The sequence below is a fragment of the Aptenodytes forsteri genome, unplaced genomic scaffold (assembly GCF_000699145.1).
Source record: "Aptenodytes forsteri isolate BGI_AS27 unplaced genomic scaffold, ASM69914v1 Scaffold361, whole genome shotgun sequence".
Lineage (NCBI taxonomy): Eukaryota > Metazoa > Chordata > Aves > Sphenisciformes > Spheniscidae > Aptenodytes > Aptenodytes forsteri.
The window spans coordinates 854,960-876,321 of record NW_008796212.1 but is presented as its reverse complement, the minus strand read 5'-3'; positions in this window follow the sequence as shown (position 1 = coordinate 876,321).

The following is a 21,362-nucleotide window of genomic DNA, read 5'->3' as shown; positions in this document are numbered from 1 at the left end:
TCAGTCTTTCTGTAGATTTCACAGAGTATAAAAGCCTCTTATTCCTTGTATTCATCACCAAGAACAGAAGCTTTGAATTCTTTGATTCCAGTAAACTACCATTTATTAGACACATTAAATGAAAGATAGTCAAAAGGAGAATGCAACAGAAAACTCCAGCACTGGAAAGCCTGCTTCTACCTTGCTTTTCTCATCACTAGCACAAACAGCCTTTCAGCACATCAAAGGTAAGCGCTGCTATATAATAAGGCACACTGCAGTCAGTGAGATATGGGTGGATGTAAACGCAGCTAAATAGGAAGATGTGTATTTAGAGATAAGTTACATCTCTGAATTCAAATCCCCACTTATCGCCTCTGATAAGTTACTCATGCATTTGAAGTCAGGACATGGTGTGTGTGTTCGCCTCTCTCCCCCAAGAGATGCATACACTTCATGATACCAAGTCAAAATTTTCAGTTCTAGTGAAAGGCTGTTACCGGAGCAGTTGTGGCAAGGTTATCTGGCTCTGGGGGCACTGATCTGCGGAGCTACAACATCCCACAGGGCTTGAGGTGAAGAGGCAAAATTCACTTAATGTTGGCTGTAAAAACTCACAGCAGCTGCTGGCTGACACAGTAGACGTGTATCATACATCACCAGGAGGTTTCTGGAGTCAAAAGGCCTCATCTTGATATTGTCCATCACAGGGCTTGAGCTGCTGTGAAGACACCCTGAGGTGTGAAATCTCACGCTAGGTGAGATGCACCGTCCAAGCCCTAGAGTGAACAACGGTGAGAAGATGGAGGAACTGCAAGGAGGCCTGTGGAGGTTGATGCATAAACCACAGCGACATAAAAAGTGTCGGTTCTTTTGTGCTGGAAGATGAAAAGCAGATTGGAAGGACGTCTCTCAACCCGGAGCTAAGAGTAGGTGCATGGGAAGGATGTTACCTCTGCACCCCGCAAAGAACATCGAAGGATCACAGACTTCCTTGGAAAAGGAAGCGATGACCAATTTGCCATAGTGAAATCACTGACAGGCACAATGTCCATGAAGTGTTCAGAGGACTAAGAGTTAGTTTGAGGGTCAAGGCACTCTGAGTTGGTTTTGTTACTTTGAGAGGAGAAAAATCTGTGAAGTTCTTAAAAGCTACCCTTGGAAAACGATGATTTGGTGGTGGATTTTGATCAGTTGAACTCTGTGGCTTCTGGAACTTAAGTCTGTCTATTCTGGAACTTAATTTGCTCACTTCAGGCTTTTAAATTTCAGGTGACACTTACTTCTTTCCCTTTTACCCCATTTTACGGGGCAAGGATTTTAAGCAGCTAAACTGAAGAGTGGAACTCACTGCCAGGGTCCCTTGCTGAGAGCAGGGGTGGAGCGCTGCCTCTGGGGCTCTATGGGTAAGGAAAGCTACATTGTCCCAGAAAGGACTAAGGCTTTTGGAGATACTGATCATTTGTTATCAGAATAAAGAGAGCCCTAAACTGAGCAAGGCTGAGCAGAGCGAGCCCAGTGAATGCCGTCTGCTCAAGGCTTCTGCACCTTCTTATGAAAGCTGTGGCTCTGGTCACATCAAGATAGCAAGGTGGCTTAGGTGGAATAGTGATTCCTGTGGTGATTCCCATGATCACACCTTTCTTGCAAGCCCATCATTCCTGGCTGATTTTCCAGAGCCATCTGACAAAAGCCTATCTCCAGAGAGGCATTCTCTAATCCTCCCCAGCCTCGAATGGGCTGTCTTTGATAAGCAACAGATGTGCAATGCCTGTCTCCTAAATGGGCTGCTGTGATAAGAGGACCCAGCCTTTCTCAGATCCGTGACATTAGAGGACCAGCATGGGCTCACCTATCTTGCTAAGGGCTGTTATCTGCTAATTCAGCACATGATAACTCACACCTAAAGGTATCCCTCTGTAATTACAGCCTGCTCTGATCCCTGAGGCTTCAGGACTAATAGGGTTGTGTTTACAGAATAAATTTCCATTTAATATTGTCCATTTGACTCAATGAGAAAGAGTGAGGCTGCAATGAGGGACCGATAAATGCTGCTGGAGTCCAGTCACAGACACTAACCGCAAAGATAAAACTCTAATGAAGCTGGGTTACTCTCCAACAGCTTATTTCTCATTACAGATTTAGGGCTTCAAAAACCCCAAATGACTAATGAGCTAAAGTCCCCTTTTCAAAGGAGGCCAAGGGCTGGATTCCCAAGGTCTTGACACCACAGTTGTCTCAATGACCAGAGAAGCTGGCAGCTGGTGGCATGTGCAACTATTCCTTTGCCACTGATGTTCCTAAGACCCCTGAAAAAGCATAGAAGAGGGGCTTCTAAGTCACTTTGGAAAATGTCTTTGTAAGGAAAATTAGGAACAAAGAAAATGAGAAAATTAGAAGCTAAAGTGTGATTTATATTCATGTCATTTCCCTGCTGTAGAAAACAAGGACATGCCGGCATGGTATCCCACTGACAACCAGCCTACTCAGACCGCTGGCAGTCTCAGACAGACCTGTGTTCTGCAACCGAAACTGGGATGTCTTTGAGGGATCTTTGCCACTTCCATGCTACTCCAGGTACAGTTTTTCCTGGTGTCACCATGGAAAATAAGTCTTGGCAACTTACTGCACAGAAATATGTCAGTCAGCACCCTGCCAGCATTCCCCTCCCAGGCGGCTGGGACTGACCTATGCTTCTCCATGCAGGAAATGAGAAGGGGATGCACTCTGCACCTAGTATAGCATGGTCTTCACTCTCCTTTCTAGGGACCAGGTCCAGCCTCCATTTTCAAGACAAATGTCAGTCTAGACATCCCTGAATCCTCCCCCACCTATTTTCACTGACGTCTGTCAGGCTGGAAGACATTAGTCATGTCATTAGATTAGCATGTCCAGAACCATTAGAACAAAACAACCAAAAAACCCCCCTTCTCTCCCAGTAAAGGTTTCTGACCTAGAGAGTTCTCCAGTAATAAGGCAAGAGCAAAAGCTTCCTGAGCAATTCCGGCTTTGAAGCTGGCTAATAAATCTTTTCGGCTGATCTCTGCTGTGAGCAGTGAAAGCTGTCAGAGGTTCAGAGGCAGGATTCTTTGTGCGTCCCCACGAAAGTGCTTCTGAACAGTGCACGTTGCTCTTCGCCGCTCAGCGACGGATGCTCCTTTGAAGGTGAAACCTCGTTTAAATTAGAAACAGCCCCAGCCGCCACGGTTTCTTTGTTTTGTTTTGTTTGTTTCATCTGCAGAGAGCAGGAAAGGAAGGGCAGCCGGGACACGCGAGAGGATTGGGATTTTCCCACTCTTTCTCATGAAAGCCCCATCTGTGCAAAGCAGCAATGTTTCACGTTCAAAGGGGCAAAGGCCAAGGAGGTAACAACAGCTGTCGTTAAAAAATGAAGCATCACAGAACTCCTTTGTCAAACACTACCCGTCCGTCCGGCTCTCAGAGGCACTAGGTTTCCTTGGAAACTACAGAAATGCCAACAGGCAGCAGGACTGATATATCAGGCACATGTTTGACCATCCCACAGCTTTTGGTGGGCAGTTAGATCTATCAGATGACGGCATTGCAACCTCAAGGGTCAGGTTGGCTTGTAGGGGTGTCAGGGCATGCTGAGACCTTTAGGATGCCTCTCTTCTACCAGGACTGCAAGACTCTAGCAATTCTAATGAGGCTGTGTAAGACACGGACCTGAGCTGGTGAAGAGTGTGAGCACACCACACCTCAGAGGTGTGGCTCACGTGGCTGAGCTGCTGCAATGCTGGGCTAAATGCACCTGAGACTAATGTTGGGGTGAGCTGCTGTACATCAAGGATCAGGAGGGTCCATCAACTGTCCTCTGTAGTGGGAGGCTCCTGTGCTGAGAATGCAGCATGAGGAGCTTAGGGTTTCTTTTCTGCCACTGATTCACTGTCTGATCATGGTAAAAGTTTCTGGGGCTGCAGTTTTAATCCTGGGGACTAGACTAAAAAGCATTTAGGAGCTTCTTTAGTGACCTGCAGGGCTCTTTGGACAGGCTAAGTTTCCAACCCATCAGCAATTCGGACGGTCTGATTTCCAGCCCCTCTGCACCACCTCCCGGGAACACAGAGGTGACCATGCTTTGAAGAAACCCGTTGTGCTCAGAAACTCAGCCAAAGCTGGGACCTGCTGCACTGAGAGTCCCCATCTCAGAGGCTTTTAGCCTGAATGCAGAGAAAGCAAGTGAGGGCAACCAGAGAGACAGTGACCTGTCCCATCCCCGCAGAGAGACCAGGACAGAGCAGTGATGGGAATCTGGATGCCTGAGACTCCTAAGCCTCATCGTCTGCTCAGCATCTTTCTCTTGCAAAGAGAAATTATAATAATAATTCTCATATTATTACTATCACTATTACTATGCTGACTTAACCCCTCTGGCACTTCTATATATTAAAGTTGCAAAAAATGGGGAGCAGAGCCCCTTGCTGCACGACGAGCTCCTGGGAGGACTGCAGCCACTCTCCTAGCGCAGCGTTTCCAGCTGTACAACGTAACAGCAGATGCATACCACCCCCCCTTCGCCCATCGCAGGTCTGAGCCGTGCCGCGTGCCGCACGATGGGAATCTCATCTTGACTGAGGCCTCTGGGCACAGCAGTAATGTGAATAATAACAATAATTTTTAGTCAGGTTTTTAATGGTAAAGCAAGCCTCTCTCCCTCTGAAGAATCCTTTAAATGTTCCCTCGCTCTTTATCTTTTGCTTCCTTTAAACTGTGATTGAATTTAGAACTCATGAAAATGTGAGTCTGAGAGCGTTTACTGGAAGCCAGCTGCTCTTGCTTTTTCATCTCACTCTCTCTCTGCTGGCCTGTCTCATGATCTACCTTTTCTGTGTCCACCCCGTGAAAGCAAAACACATTTCTCTAGGGGAAGCTGGTGTATAATCAGGGTTTGAGTAGGTTTGGGTCATTCATCTTCATGTGGACAATAAGGTCATGAAGTGGGCACTGCTCACTTATTTTCCTTCCTAATATCTTTCCTCAACAGCAAATGGCATCTTAATAAAATGGAAGCTTTCCTTTCTGTCTTTTTCAGAGGGAAAAAGAAAGGGTTGTTGGAAAATCAAAACCTGAATGCGTTTTGCTTTTTCTGCACCAGGCAATCGGCATTTGGCTCTTTTTTTCTGTGGATGGAAACCAAGACTAAGCAGTGCTCAAACCTCTAATTGGGGTTTGGATTGCTGCACCCTTGAAGAGCTGGTCAAATACAGGGAAACTATTGACACAATTTTTCACAACGGAGGAAAAATGTCTTCCTTGGCATGCTGTCAGAAATTCATTGTTATAAAAGCTCCTTCATGACGGTACCGGCAGGTTAACCTGTGTTGGTTGATGGATCTTGTTTTATTGCCCTTTCTGGATCTCTTTGCTTTGATAACATGGAGAGAAGTGTCAGGATCTTAACAGGGGGCTCGGAGATGTGCAATCCCACCACATGTCCCAGGAATACAAGTCAGCCCAGCTGGTGCTAACAGAGGCAATAGAAACCTTTCCTCTTCGCATCTGGGCAGGGCACAGGTTAATAGTTCTTGCAAATATTGCTCCCTTTGGCACAGGAGACCCGAGCACAGGTCTGGCAGCTTTCCCAAATGTGTCTACCTGGCATCAGCAGGCACGCGGTGGCCAGAGTGACTGATGTCCACCGCACCCTAACTGCTACGAACATCATCCTCTGTGCTGGACTGTGTCGTTGAGGAGACGTGCTATTATTTCACCTCCCTTCTGGAAATGTTAAAAGACTGAAGACAGAAGAGCCTCTTACAATCATAAAATAACATAGATGGGCACTTCTATTTTTCATCTGACCTTTCTTTCTTCCACCATTCCTTTCATGCACACTACTTCTAAAAAAAATTGTGGTGTGGAAAACTTCTAGACTAGGTCAGATCACGTGGAAGTCACCAAGAAAATTCCGATCATGCTGTTTACCTTGCCCATACTGGAGCTAATGAGTTTGGCAACTGGCTTCTGCGGGAGCAGAATCAGGGCATAACCATGGTCTGGGTTTGTACAGCACCAAGCACAGGTGGAGCAGAAGTCCTGATCTGTGTTAGGCTCTCTGGCTCTCTAAGGCCACCATCTCCATTAAACACAGAATAGATGGAGAGAAGAAGGAACCAAGGGAATAACCACGTAAATGGCTTTGCTGTAGGTGCAAGGACTGGGGTGCTGGAAGGGACGGGAGGTGCAGGAGGGCAGCACTATCCCTTTCGCACGGAGCAAGAGTTAACATTTACAGAGCAGAGTCTATTTTGGGAAGAGGAGTGAACTGCTTAGGGATGTACTTGACTGGGCAAAATCCATCACTTCTCTCTCTTTTGCCCATACTGGAGCTAATGAGTTTGGCAACTGGCTTCTGCGGGAGCAGAATCAGGGCATAACCATGGTCTGGGTTTGTACAGCACCAAGCACAGGTGGACCAGAAGTCCTGATCTCTGTTAGGCTCTCTGGCTCTCTAAGGCCACCATCTCATTAAACACAGAATAGATGGAGAGAAGAAGGAACCAAGGGAATAACCACGTAAATGGCTTTGCTGTAGGTGCAAGGACTGGGGTGCTGGAAGGGACGGGAGGTGCAGGAGGGCAGCACTATCCCTTTCGCACGGAGCAAGAGTTAACATTTACAGAGCAGAGTCTATTTTGGGAAGAGGAGTGAACTGCTTAGGGATGTACTTGACTGGGCAAAATCCATCACTTCTCTCTCTTTTTCTTTTTGTTTTGTTTTGTTTTGTTTTGGAAACACCAGGTACATGGGAGGGAGGAGTGAAGAGATTGGAGTTAAAAAGAAGAGTTACGCCAGATCCTGATAAAATAAACTTGACACAAAATTAGAGCACAGGTTATAGGAAAGGGGAGTCCCTTTTTAATAATACAAAAAAGACCTATATTGTGAATCTACATTAGAAAAAGCCAGAGCAATTAGAATTTCAGGCTGCCACATAACAGGCTCACAGTAAAATAGGAATATAATGTGCCAGGTCTTTTTATTAAAGACAAATTGTCAAATAGCTTGTGATGGAAACCTGCCCTGTCTGAGACTGATCAGAGAGGAGCTGGTGAAGTACCTGCTGCTCTGCTGTGAGAGACTGACATTAAAGCAGGTAGGGACAGGAATAGTTTGTGGCTCTGCTAGCAAAGAGCTCTGTGAGGTTGTGCTTCTTCCTTCCGTGTATTCAGTAAATGAAGAAGTTATTTGAAGGCAGACATGGAGGCTGAAGTCCCAGTCTGCTCCCTCTTGGCATGCCTGTGCACCAGGGCTCACTTTCCCTGTGTTTTTAAGTGTCACTGAGTTTCAGAGAGTTGGGGTGTCTTTCCCAGATTCACCAGCTAATCCCCGGTCTCCTTTGTCCTCTTGGCTCATAGGGCTGGCCCTGGCCGGACCCACCACGGCATGGAGAAGGGGCAGCGAGGCCAAGGGAGCGCTGAGTTTTGCTTCATGCACGGCAACTTCCAAGCTGCAGTCCCAACTCCTCCTTTCCATGTTTGGATCCATCACCTGAACAGCACTGCCCACCGCCCTGTCCAGAGAGCCCCCAGGACTGGGGGGGTGGTTGTGCTTGCTCCTGCGGGTTCATTTCTGATCCTACCTACAGAATAGATGGGCTGTGGGAGAAGGACAAACCCTGGCTTTGTCAGCATGAAGTTCAGAGCCAAGCCCCGGGGCAACAGGGGAGCTTTGTGCTCCAGCCTTGCTTGCAGGCTGCAGGAGCGTGGGAAGGCAAGGAAATGGTGAATATGCTCCCTTGTGGCAGCTCTTGCGTATGCAGCACATCCACCCTTGAGCAGGCTTCGGAGGCAAGAATATATAAGGCTGCAAGGTCCCATCCTGCCAGGCAATGTTCAGAGGAAATCTATCCATCCGCCTGTCTAATTATATTGATGTAATTAGGCAGGTCCCTCAGCACTTGTGCAGATTTCAGTTTTACATAACATCAGCACTTGGCAGGTTTTGCTTAGCCACCTCCAAAAGAATAATCATTACCACGTTATTTGTGCTGTGGGATTACGTGCCCCAGCTGGGATCAGTGTCGCGTTGCACAAGGACCTCTCTGTACACCCTGTAAGAGGTGGCCCATGCCCTAAAGTTTAGATGGATAAACGGGGTTGGTTTCTCAGATTCACCAAGAATCTCTGTGTATATGGCGTCTGGCATGGGACTGTTGAAATGAATTGCCCCAAACACAATAAAGTCATGACAGAGCCAAAATCTGAACCCTTGGCAGCTGGATTTTGAGCCAGGCTCTGCCAGTCACTCTTCAGCCTTCAAAATAAACTTTCAAAACAAGGTATCAGGGTGAGTTGCACTGTGCACACTCCACCCCCGGCACCTCTATGGGCTAGTGCAGAAAATCCCACGAGGGCTCTACAATTTGTGCTGAGCGGTGCCTGTGGCAACTCCCTGCCTCGGTCTGCAGCAACATCTGAGCTCCTCTCAGCCAAGGTGAAATTAAAATAGACAGAAACAATTACTGCAGGGAAAGTAGAAAAGTTAATAGGGGCCTTGAGCGTGCTTGTGAGACATTTGTAGGGTGGTTGTTTGGTTTTTTTTTTAAATCTTCAGGTCTCAGAAAATAGCTCCAAAGGTAGAAAGATTCTGTAAAAAGACTTTTGCAAATGTGCATGACGGAGCCTAGGAATGCTCTAATGATCAAGTAGGGATTTTGTTCCTCATAGCTTATCTCCTACAATCATGAGAATCCTGTAGTGGAGGAAAAGGAGAACCTGGATGACTTATTATAAAACAGATTGTTAGAAAAGCAAAGCTGCCTTGGACAAAGGAGGAAATTTGATACATGTCTTTGTCTGGTCTAGTAGGAATCCATGCAGAGACATCTAAGGCCCATGGAAAACCTCCTTTCGGCATCACTGGGCGTTGGATCAGGCCCCCGTGTGGCAGGAACCGTGCTATGCCCTAGTGCACACACATGCATTTCAGCTTCAGTATGGAGAACCCTGCCTTTTTTATGCAGTGAGTGAACGGGTAGATGAATCGGGACCTAAAGCCTTTTTGTGGTCGGTCAAAACAGGAATCACCTTTACTGATGAGCTACTGCACGAGCACTTCCACTTCCAGATGTCAGCTTCGGCCAGTAGAGGCGAGCTCCTCCAGGGATGCCACATCGACATGCCCATACTTAAGGCTCTGATGCGTTAGCTGGCCATGAATATTCTCCTGCTCCAGCAGCGGTTGCCCAAAGGGTTGTTCTCCCCTTCACCTTTTCAAATCAGACCTCAGAGCCTAATGCACCCAGTGTGATAGCTTTTGCAAAACCACACACATACACAAAAAGAAAAAACTTAGGCTTTTTAATTTGCTTCTCACACAAGTCAGAAAGATGGATGGTTAGCTGCCTGGATGATGGTTTCTAGATATCCCTGTCTTGTCGCTTAATCATACACTGTATCAAGCAAACAGTTCACATTCTTAATACGACAGTGGCGATGTCTGACTGATTCTCCCTGTTCATAAACCAGATCGTTATCTCTTCCCATCTGCAAACATAAAAAACCATAGTGTTATTACATGACTGATGCCATCGTAAAACGCTCCCCACGTCCCCCCTGCCTTCCTCCCCCCCTCTTGTCGCTTAATCATACACTGTATCAAGCAAACAGTTCACATTCTTAATACGACAGTGGCGATGTCTGACTGATTCTCCCTGTTCATAAACCAGATCGTTATCTCTTCCCATCTGCAAACATAAAAAACCATAGTGTTATTACATGACTGATGCCATCGTAAAACGCTCCCCACGTCCCCCCTGCCTTCCTCCCCCCCACTCTCATTACATTCCCCCCGTCAACTGGACTGAGACCTTCTATCTCTCCCGCCATCCCCTCTGTCCCTTCTCCAGAGGGCTGACACAACAGTCATCTGTGCTTTTCACTTTTATTTTCAATAGTGGTGGTTTATCCCTCTGGCATGCTGGCTCTGTGCACCGGCTGGAGGTAGGTGCTGTCCCCCTCCCAGTCCTTGCAATGTGTTTCCTCTTAGTCTCTCTGCACCCAGTAAATCAGGGATGCTAAAACATATTTTATTTGGAGCATCTGCTGGAACAGCAATTAATCACTGTCAGGCTATCTGAAAATAACCATTAGTTTTTGTTTTATTCTTTACTACATAAGCAGAAGAGATACAGCTCTATTCCAGTTATTAATCCTCTTGCTCGCTGGAGGAAGGCCAGACTAAACCTGGGAGCAGACGTCTACCAGTTGATCCCGGGAAATAAAAGATGGAGTTTAGGTGGAAGGTGGAGCTTCGCTGGAAATAGGGATTGACTGAGAAAAGAGGGGGGGCTTCGCTGTGAACGTCGAAGGGACCGTGTCTGAGGAGAGGGAAGAAGTCTTGTAGCTCTGCAAACAGATGTTAATGTTTAACAGGACACATAAAAGGAACCGCATCAAAGCTTTGAGAAAATTATTTTTCCTTTGTTTGTTAGCTTTGAGCTCTTTAGGCAGTTAATTAAAGGATATTCTTGGAATATATCTTTTTCAAATTTAGGCACACAGCCAAAACAAATGACCGTAAACTTGGCATCCTAGAGGTCTCTATTAATTTTTCCTCTATGATTTTGGGGTCGTGCGCTGCTTTTTAAGGTCAGAATATTGTTTTCCTAATTTCTAGGACCACAAATTCTCTTTCATGAGATCTAAAAAATCCAAGCTCTGTTTTTTAAGCCCTAGGCTTCATTGCCAGTAGACAGGGTCTTACAAGTGAGACTTCCAAAAGATTTTGCAAAGTCTAGTTCCTAAGTCACTTAGACACTTCTGAAAATTCCTATGATATATAAAATTTAGGCAGCAGCACAGTGGGATATCATCTCAGTAACTCTCTGCCGGGTTCAGCTCTGTAGGGCTAAAAGCCAAACTACCCTTAAAGTCAACCGAAGTGATTTAAAGCTAAAGACAGAGAAGATCTGCTGGGAATTGACACCCCAGTCTTCTTCGCAGTGCTATAGCCACATTTTGAATATATGCAGCAGGAGAGTGGTAGCAATACAACATTCACATGCAGTGCATACACAGTTTCAAGATCTCTGTCAGTATGTTTCAAGCTCTCTGTGCACAAATATGTGTATATATATGTGTGTGCGTGCGCGCATGTACATTAGTGGCTGTGTGTGACTAAGTCCATAACACACACACAAAAATTTCATGGACTGAGGATTATAAAAGTATTAATTATGCTTATAAGCATGAAAGCATTTAAAAGGCGAGTAGATGAGGCACTTAAGGACATGGTTTAGTGGGTGGTGGTGTTGCGTCGACGGTTGGACTCGATGATCTTAGAGGTCTTTTCCAACCTCAATGATTCTATGATTCTATGATTCTAAAACCGTGTGTGCACACCTGAAGTTTTCATGCCTACCAAAACTGGCTCCATGGTTATAAAAAGTGGCTCCGTACAAACTGTCTGTACTTCTGTGAATACATTTTAGCACATCAGATGAACAATGCCTTTATTATTCATGCTTATCTTAACGCTGCAAAACACAGGCCTGTGTCCTGCGCTGTGCTGTGGCTGATTTCCATGGGCATTACTGCTGCTGCCAGGTAATGGAGTTACTCCTCTAACTCCCATGGTCTAAAATAATAAATCCCCAACCTCTGCTGATGATCTGGCACAGAAGATCACAACTTGCACACTGTGAGAATGAAGCTCATGTGCCAGTTGGAGAACTCTGCTATTGTCATTACTGGTTCTTTTTTTCCCATCAGCTCAGATTTCCTTTGCAGTGTGCCCCCCCCGACCACCTACAGGGAGCAAGAAAGGCTCCATGGACCAGGTTGTCTCCCCTACTCCCTGACTTCTTCCTCATGTCCCATGCACATGGGGGGGGAGATGGCGTGGTGCTCTGTAGGACCCAGTGGTGGATGTGGAGGCAGTTTCTGCAGAGCTTTAGGCATTTGCTACCATCCATCTCCAGGTTCTTTTTTTCCCATCAGCTCAGATTTCCTTTGCAGTGTGCCCCCCCCGACCACCTACAGGGAGCAAGAAAGGCTCCATGGACCAGGTTGTCTCCCCTACTCCCTGACTTCTTCCTCATGGTCCCATGCACATGGGGGGGAGATGGCGTGGTGCTCTGTAGGACCCAGTGGTGGATGTGGAGGCAGTTTCTGCAGAGCTTTAGGCATTTACTACCATCCATCCCCAAATTAGAAAAAAAAAAACCCTAATTGCTCAGGTTTTTCCAGCAAGTGTTCCTCAAAACTCTGCAAAATAGGTCCTTAATGAATCATTTCATCTCATTGATCTCTTTAACTGAAATCACTTACTTACTTAAAATTTTAAAATTTGCTACTGTCCTGCAGGTCATTTTGTTTTTAGAGATGCAGACTGTTAGGAAGCTAATTATGTAAAACTAGCAATTAATTTCTCACAAGCATGACAAATATTTTTTGGTGAGCTCCAGCCAATTCGTGTGGTGTTAACTGCAGTGGCACGTGCCAGGAACGAAAGGCTGTCCTGGGATATCAAGGCCTTAACGTTATTTTTAAGAGATACGTGATTCCTTTCTGCTGAACCCCTATTGCTTCCATCTACACGCATGAAAAGAGAGTGCAGGGACATCACATGTCCTCAGGATTTTTAGGCATTTCAGTATGACTTTTGCCTGAGACAAGATGCAGAAATTCTCTTAAATCCACTGGACTTCCTTCCCAGGGGCTGAGGTTCCACACTTCTGCCCAGATTCATGTCATGTAACATTATAGATTTAGCTGCAAGATCTAAATAAGGTGTCCAGCCTCCATAGGCTTTCTCAGCATGAGCATGTGGAGAGAAGAGTACCTCCAGAAGATGTTAGCCCACCCACAAGGTGCAGGGCTCTGTGAGCTGTCGGTCCAGCTCCATGGACAATAGAAAGAGCCACGGTTTAGGCTCTTCTAGGCATGACAGAGCTCTTGGAGATGGACACCCTGAAGGACTTCAATGACCAGGCTGCTGAGAAAGCTAGGAAAGACAAAGTGAAAATTTTGCATGGGACAGCAATTGCCAGTTTTGCACAGCCCTTGAGGTGGTGGTTCCTGGGCTGCACTCTGACTCAGACCCTCAGATCCCACTTGCACAAACTCCTGTCAAAACAAGTGGGAGTGTCAAAGACAACTGAAGTCTGCAGGAGACCTCCTAACGATGCCAGCTGCCTGGACCACACCGTTATGAATGAGCACAGAGGAGGCAGGTTCCCACCTGAAGTACACTGCTGTAACTCCAAGGCTCTCTGGTACTTACACAAGAGGATCAGGTTCTCTACACCAGATTAAAGCGATGCTTGGAAACAATCTCTTTCCAAAATCTGGAAGGCTTGGGGGAGAGATACTTTGTTTGTTTTTTCTAGGTGTGTGTGAACGAGATTTATAATATAAAAGTGACAGTACTTCAACCCAGCAAGCCTGTTCCTGATGCCAAACGTTGCGCGGTTCATGGTCCCACATGTGCTTCCTGCTCATTTATTTATCTTCTACCTGCAATAAAGATAGTGACTGAGCCATTTTTCCTGTTTGTAGAAACCTTGATGTTGCCAGACGGGAAGTTCAAACAGTAATCAAAGCGTGACTTCGGGACTTTTTTTTTCACCACTCTGTATGGGAAGGGATTGGCTGAAATTCCCTGCCCTTTCCCTGCAGAAGGCATGGTGGCTATGAATCAAAGTCCTTGTGTTACCATGGCTTAATGGGTTACTGACTAACAGGACAGACACGGTAACGAGCTGTTTGCATGCTCTTTGTCCATCTTGTTGCAAAGAAAATGTGTTAGCTCCATGAAATGTAGTTAAGCCAGCAGCTCGTGGGGTGGCTTAGAGCTCCTGTGCAGCTCAGCTGATGAAAGGCAATGCCTTGACCTGTCATGGCTCAACAGCTTTCAGGGATGTGTCAGCTTGAGTCTATCTAAAGTTCATTTGTTCCCTGTATGAAGCTGAATTTTGCCTTTTGTGAATACAGAATGTCCTGGACAAGCTGCCTCTTTACTTCCATTGGCTTATCTAGGCCACGTGGTTCACATGGGCACTTGTACCCTCTGCAAAGTCAAGGTTACAGAACTGAAGTGTGAAATGATATTACAGAGAAAGGCAGCATCAAGTAGGAAGAGCAAGATTTGTTCAGACTGGAATCTTATTGAAAACACAATTCAAACCTCGCTGGAGATTCAGAGATGAAAATAATCCTTTACTTTTATTTTGCCTTTATTTTCAGTCTGTCTTCTTTGTTCTCAACACTGGAAGGGCAGAAATACCAGTAAAAATGCCATTCCTATTGTATTTAATTGTTCCAGTTGAACATGTGAACAAGAGCCTGAGATGGAGAAGGCTCGAGGCAGCTAAAATGTCAGACTGAGAAGCTTTGAATTTGGGGAGAAAAAAGAACACTACAGTAAATGTTGGTTAAATCAAACACCTGAATTGCTGGATGCACCCTCCCCTTTCCCCACCCGGCAGAGAGGCTGTCATGTGCCAGTTCACTCCTTCTTCTAAAGGGGAACTTTTCAGTAGGTTCAGTCAAAGCCATAATGTTAGCTAATACACGCCTGTTGGAGAATCACCTTGCTTCCTCCTGTATCCTCTCAGCTATTTGCACAAAATAACACTAATTATCTAAAACGTTGGCTTCCTCAGAATACCTGTTGGAACAGAAGATACAATTACCATAATTTCACTTCCCATAATCATTCTCCATTACGACAAGCATCTAAGGTACCTTGCGCTTCACCTGGGAGACGGTGAAAGCAAAGATTTAACTCATTTAACTCTTTTCAGCCCAGTTTAGAAAGACTGAAGTATGGGCTTTGTTGTAAGAAGTCTGTAGGAGCTGCACCCATGGGCTTGCTGAACTGGTGATTTAGAACTACAAGGAAGGTATTAATCTGTCCTAAAATTTGAGTATCTCTGGTTTTGCTGTCTGAACTTTCATAATGTCCAGTAGAAAAATAAGCAGTTCCAGAAGGTAGCTAGTTCATCCTACTTAATTCAAATGCTATGTTTAGGATAGTATAAGTTGCCCTCCGAAGGTGCAAGGGGTATGACTTGTTCAGACTGGACCTCCCACTGTTTGACAGCAAAGCTGACTCCTGTAAACCCAAAAATCTGCCTTTTCAACTGTGTGGGGAGCAGCCAGTGGAGGTCTCTGACATTATCAGAGTACTCCTACACCGTGTGTCCTCATTTTGTTTAGATCTGAACTCCTCCTATTGCTGAGATGAGTCAAGTATAGAGAGGTACCCGAGCAGACTCGTTTGTGCTTGTGAGCCTCCAGGGAGAGGAAAGGCCAACTGCAGGGTGCAGCCAGGGGGCTTCAAGTGAGCACTGAGGATGGGACACTGAGACCCCAGATTACTTTGCATTTGCATGGCTTAGGAGCAAACACTGAGACAGCTGCCCCATCTCAACCACGGGGAAACAACTTCCAGCAGAGAGTTGGAGACTTCTTTAGGAATATAAATTTCATGGCTTGTCCCAGCCCTTCTTCTTCTCTGCTCTTGGCTTCCTTTTCTGAGGAAAGCAGGCAAAAACTTGGGCTTTACTCTCCAGTTCTGTTGCAAGCTCCCTTTCCGTTCCTTGCCATGCTTCTCTGAGACAACCACTGCGCTGGTAACAAGGGAATGCCAGGCAGCGTTTTATTCAGATCTGAGCAGATAATCCCACTCAGGATCTTCTCAGATATCAGCATGGCACAGCAGAACACAGACTCTGAGACCTGGTGGAAGCAAACCTCTATGAAACCTCTCCAGGATGCTGGAAAGCCAAAAAACACTCATCATTAATTCTTCCACCTGCTTGGATGAGGGTGCACCAGGTGCTGTAATTGCTGTAACACACATCTCTGCAATTACAGCCAGCTATGATACCTCCCGATTCTGCGCGATTGATGGATGTTTGAATCAGTAACCGAGGCCTTTGAAAGATGAGGACTGGAATTTTAACAAGCTCAGGAATATTCATTCTCGCCACCCTCCACCACACATCTTTTCAGTTTTCGTTAAAAAAGTTAATGTTGCAACTCCTGTGATGTGACTGCTTTCTCTGAAAACCCTCCTGCCTGGCCACAATTCCCAAGGGCTTGCTGCTCCTTGTGGTGGTGGCACGTGAGCACAAGCAGAAGAAATCAAGCTGCTGAACGTCCAGCTTCTGCGTGTCACCACCTCCAAAGAGGAGCAAGCCTTTCTTTTTAGACAGTAAAATTTTGCCTGTGTTCTCCCGCCATAACCTGAACAGACCTTATCCCACTCCGAGGAACTGAACCACCACTTTTACCAGCTCATACATACCAGATCACACAGAACTAATACTAACTCGGCTGCTGGCAGCCCTCCTTGAACGCTGGTGGCTCAAGCTAGGGGTTTTATAACAGAAAGTTTTAGTTTTAATCCCACTAGTGACCATAAAATTGACAGAAGCTCACAAAGTTGGTTAAGTTGTATAGATAAATCCTTTTTTCCTTCATGCACCTAGAAGTATATTTTATATGATCTCCATTGGTACTAACAGGGTGAGCAATAGCGGTAAACACAGCTAAAATAATGAGAAAATTGTATATTAGGTTTCTGTCCTGGCAGAGTTTTCTCGGAAACACCAGTCTGGATATTTCAAAAACCTTCAGGCAGGCCCCCAAATCACGAGGGTAATATGCTTTAAAAATAATAAGATTTCATAAATACAAATCGATAATGAGGTTCAGTTTTGCCTTTCCAGTGGGTTCCTTGGCCTTCACGTGCTGCTTGGTCTCACTCTTCAGTCCTGCAAGTCAAAACATTATCTTTTCTTTAAAATAAGAAGCTGAAATCTCTTTTACCCCTGACTCTGGGAGCCGGAGCTTCCAGAAGAATATTGAATACTGACAGCCTCTTAATCAAATCATCAGAAATTTTTTATTTTCTCTATTTTTCAGAGGTTGAGGATTGTACAGTATGTTAATGAACAGCTTTCATTATCCTCCCCCTTTCCCCTCCTGCCTTCTTTCAGGGGTTTATTTTTAAAAGTACCATCCAGGGCATTGGAATAGCAATAAAGAATAGGTTAAAGCCTCTGATGTTTCATTCCAGGAAAGCTGAAAAGATTAATGCACTTGTCTGCAACTTGAGCCTTTGCTATTCCCAGCTCTCCAGAAACCAAACAGCATGTACAGCAATTTCTTTATTACTTAAATCACATTGCACGATTATTAGACCACTTTGGCTGGAAGGCAGCAAAATTGCACTGGCCGCCAAGGTGAAAGGTGACCGAAAGAAGGTCAGCTTAGCAGCTGATGGGAAAATCTTGTTGGCTTCATAGGACATCATCGTAGGTGTAGCAACTTGGAAGGCCTGGCGTGTGGGGAAGGCAGAAGCTACCCCCTCCCTGCATTTTGACATCTGTTGTCATTGCTTTGCGTGGGAGAAAGGCTCATTCTGGCAGCTACAGCGGGCACTGTCCTTGGGACTGGAGCTCATGGAAGCATTAGCTGTTACAGCTGGATCTAGAAAACCAAGCTTCTCTCTCACACCTCAAACACACAGCACAGAGCAGTCACGGTGGGTTGCACATATCCAAGTGTTGGCTAAATTTCTCTCCATTCAGGGTTTTTATCCTTAGACGGCACAGATTAGCAGAGGCACAGGGCAATTCAAAGCGTAACATCATCCAGCGTGGAGCAGAGCGCTGCATCTGCCAGTGATGGTTTGTAACAAAGCCTGCAGTACACAGTGGACCAGCTCTTCAGTTACTAACACAGACATGGAAGATCTCGTTTTGCTAAAATGCTACAGCTCTGTAATGATATTATGCACTGTAAAAATGGGCATAAATTGGAGCACACTGCATTGTTATCATTATTTGCACAGCACAAACATATAATTAGATGGTATATGAGGACAGAGCTAATGGCATTCGCTAACTGTTAATATTAAATTTAATATGTTTCAAAAGATTTGGTTTTTACATTATTCTTTAATTTGGTTTTTCTTGCTTTCATCTTTTTTTTTTCCCCCTAAACATCTTCTCAAAGGTTAGATTACAGCTGCTATTAATATTTCTGGGTGTTCCTAACTTTAGCTGTATCTATTTTTTGCGATTATTTATATGTTGAGTATCTTTGTTAATAGTAACCAGACTCTTTAGGATGGCAAGTATGAGTGACAGCCAAAGGAATCACTTTATACAGGATTCCTGACACAATATTTTGACAATTTCATTTTAAGTAAGACACTATGATTGTCAGTTCAGTTACAATATGGTTGTTGCTCCCTAGTGGAAAAAAATCAGAAAATGGAAGGAAATCAAATTCCCGGCTAAGTGATTTTTACAGTAAAACATTCAGGTCTTGCCCTTGCCTCTCATTGCACGTGTACAACATTGCATGATGCTTGAAATGCATAAGGAGAGAGCAAACATCTAGCAAGCGTTTGAGAACCCAGGCATACTTTGAATAAGCACCTAGAAAATATAGGTAATTCATCACTCTTTGTAGGCTGGTAATAGTGTTTTGCCATTTCTGCTCCTTTTCTGCCTAATGCAATGCCTGGAACAAAACACAATATTGCTAATGGAAATGCTTTGGAGATTTCCTTGTATTTTTAAGCCAAAAAAAATTTCTCATGGGAATTGAAAGGGAAAATGTAAGACTGTGGCTGTGCACAGCTTTCTTGGATGTCCTGGGGGTAGGGCAGGAAGAGTGTTAGGAAGAAATGAGGTGGCACTTGCGGGGAATTGTTGGGGAAACATTTATTTCTATGGTAGAAAAAGAAGTTTTTAAAGTGGAAATGTTACAGGAAATGTATCTGTTATATAAATATAAATCTGCTCTTCTTGCAAAAAGCACTTTTACCAAAAAAAGTGGTTTTTGTATCACCAGGTCTTTTGGACAAAGGGAACAGGTAAGGGTGGCTCTGGGCCAGGAGTCTTAGATGCATGCTCTGGGAGAGAGTGGGTGGGAAAAGTCCAGGTCTTGACTGTTCATTGAGGGCCCAGAGCTGAACCCTGTATAATAACTCTCCCTGCCTCAGTTCTTCAATACCAAGTTTAGACCGTTTCCCTTCTGTTCAAACACATAACGAAAATGCATTTTGAAGCTCTAATTATACCGTTGAATGGAATATGTGTTTTCTGGACAACTCTAAATTGTATGCCACAAACCCAAAGGAGGGTTAGGATTAAATGGGGCAGGTCGTTGGAGCATTTTGAAGAGTTATGGGTTTAAATTAAGAATGGGAAAATCCAGGCTGAATATCAGGAAAACCTTGTTGGCAATAAGCTTATAGTTGCTATGATTTATATAGCCATTACTGCCTAGAAGCTTACATCAGGGCCTCTCTACAGATCTATAAATTAAAGACTGGGGCCTCACTTTAGAGACACACAATGGATGATAAGATACTGAGGCTGCTGCTGGATTAGGTGCTGGACAAATGCATCCTTAAAGTCAGAGCTTAGACCAAAAAATTTGCAATGCAAATACATCAGGCAGAAATTTTGGAGCAGGAGGAAGAGCCCCAGCAAAATACAAATGACGACACAGAACATTACGGATAGAGACTGGATTATAAATCAGGCCTCTGCTGATCAGTCTGCCATGGAGCTACTGAACTGCAGTGCCTCCTGTTATCTTGAAGGGGAGTCTGGATCTGACAGAGAAACGCAGTCCAACTGATGCAAATCCATACTGGGCTGAGCACATGCGAGGGATAATCAAACATGAATTTTTCTTGGGGTCTTGTCGGAGCACTTTCTCACTCCAGGCCATGCCCATCCTAACCCTTCGCTCTCTGACGGTCCTTCCAGCTACTTCTGTGAACCTAAAGACTCTTTTGGTGGCACGTTTCATCTTTATTCAATGCCTCCCTGGAGATTTTGCCTTCTTCCCTTCACCACAGGTCTGCATGTGGGCTGTGTGTCCTGTACACGCGTACTTGCCTTTAGGGATTCAGTGTCCGGGTCTCATGGATTGATTGCTGGCTTGATTGATGGCTATTGAACTCAATCCAAGAGTGGGATATCTCCGTTTGTCAGTGTGTTACCTCTCACAAAGGGTAGCCATAGGCCTGAGCAGGTTCATAGAGAGAGTATGGGTCTCGTAAGACAGCGTATCCTCATCCTTGTTCGCATGGGCACCAGCAATGACGAGACAAGCTCTCATCAAGAGCGACAGAGCCAGCCCAGGGTGGTGGTGGGTCATGTTAGCCCACACTGGCAGGTCAGCTGTGACACCTCAGTGCAACAATGGTCTTTCTACATTTCTCCCAGTCCCAGAGCAGGGTCTGACAGCAGCCAAAGGATCTCTGCCCCATGCCCTGCAGCACCAGATAGATGGTCTTCATGGGCTCCACAGGGCGCACCTCGATGTGTCTAACTTAGGCACGTCTGCACCAGTGCCAGGCCTCTGCAGACAAAAGTGTAATACTCACTTTATCACCCCACTACCAAATTTTAGACAATTTTAGACATTCATTTCACTAATAAATGTGGAGATGTTGGAGTTGGCTGATGAACTGTCTGGGATTTAAACTCTGCCATTGCATCACATTTGATTTGATATAAAGCAAGGTCACTCCTCACCCTTTAGGTTATTCAGGAATAGAAAATTGAAGCCATTTGAACTGAGGTGATATTTCTTAATATAATAATGGCTGGGAAATTGAACTGTAAGAATGGCTTCTTAGTAGTTCATAGGAGGTGCTTTTTAAAAATTAAGAGTAGAAGGAGGATGACTATAGTTTAATCCCAAGATAAATCATGTTTCCAAAATGGCTAGCAAAGCTCAGGAGTTGATATGATTAGGAGACTTAAAGCTGTGGCGGGGCAAGTTAAAGCGCTCACTAATGATTGTCACTGGATTACAGAGGGACACGTAGGACTTTCTATACTCTGTCAGTTCTTTGCATCATTATGCATTGCAGGTGGTTTTCAGTGAGGACTGTTTCTTGATGTTTCACAATAAAGGCAAATAATTACAAATACAACCAGTTCATCTGATCTTCACATTTCTTTGGAGTTGCAGTTTTTTTAATCTTTCTCCAAATTCTTGAAGTATGGAAGACGCCAGCAGGAGAAAACATACTGAACTGGTTAAAATAATTCTAGTTGAAATCCCTCTCTCTCCTACTCTGTGTATATTTAAGCATGGAACAGCTTTTTAACCAAAGTGAGAATTTTAGCAGAAAGCTGTTGTTTGGGTTAAAATATCTCCAATTTTGATCACTGAACATTTTGATTCTTTGCATATCCTTCTCATTTTCTTCCTCCCTCTTGCTTGGCTTCAGTCCAGTGGGAAGAGAAGGCAGGGTTTTTTGGTTGGGTGGGGGTTTTTTGCTTATTTTAAGTTTTGCAAAAAAAAAAAAAAAAAAAAATTGAGTTTTTGATTTCTTGCTTTAAGACTCCAAAAAAGAAAAGAATTGTAAAA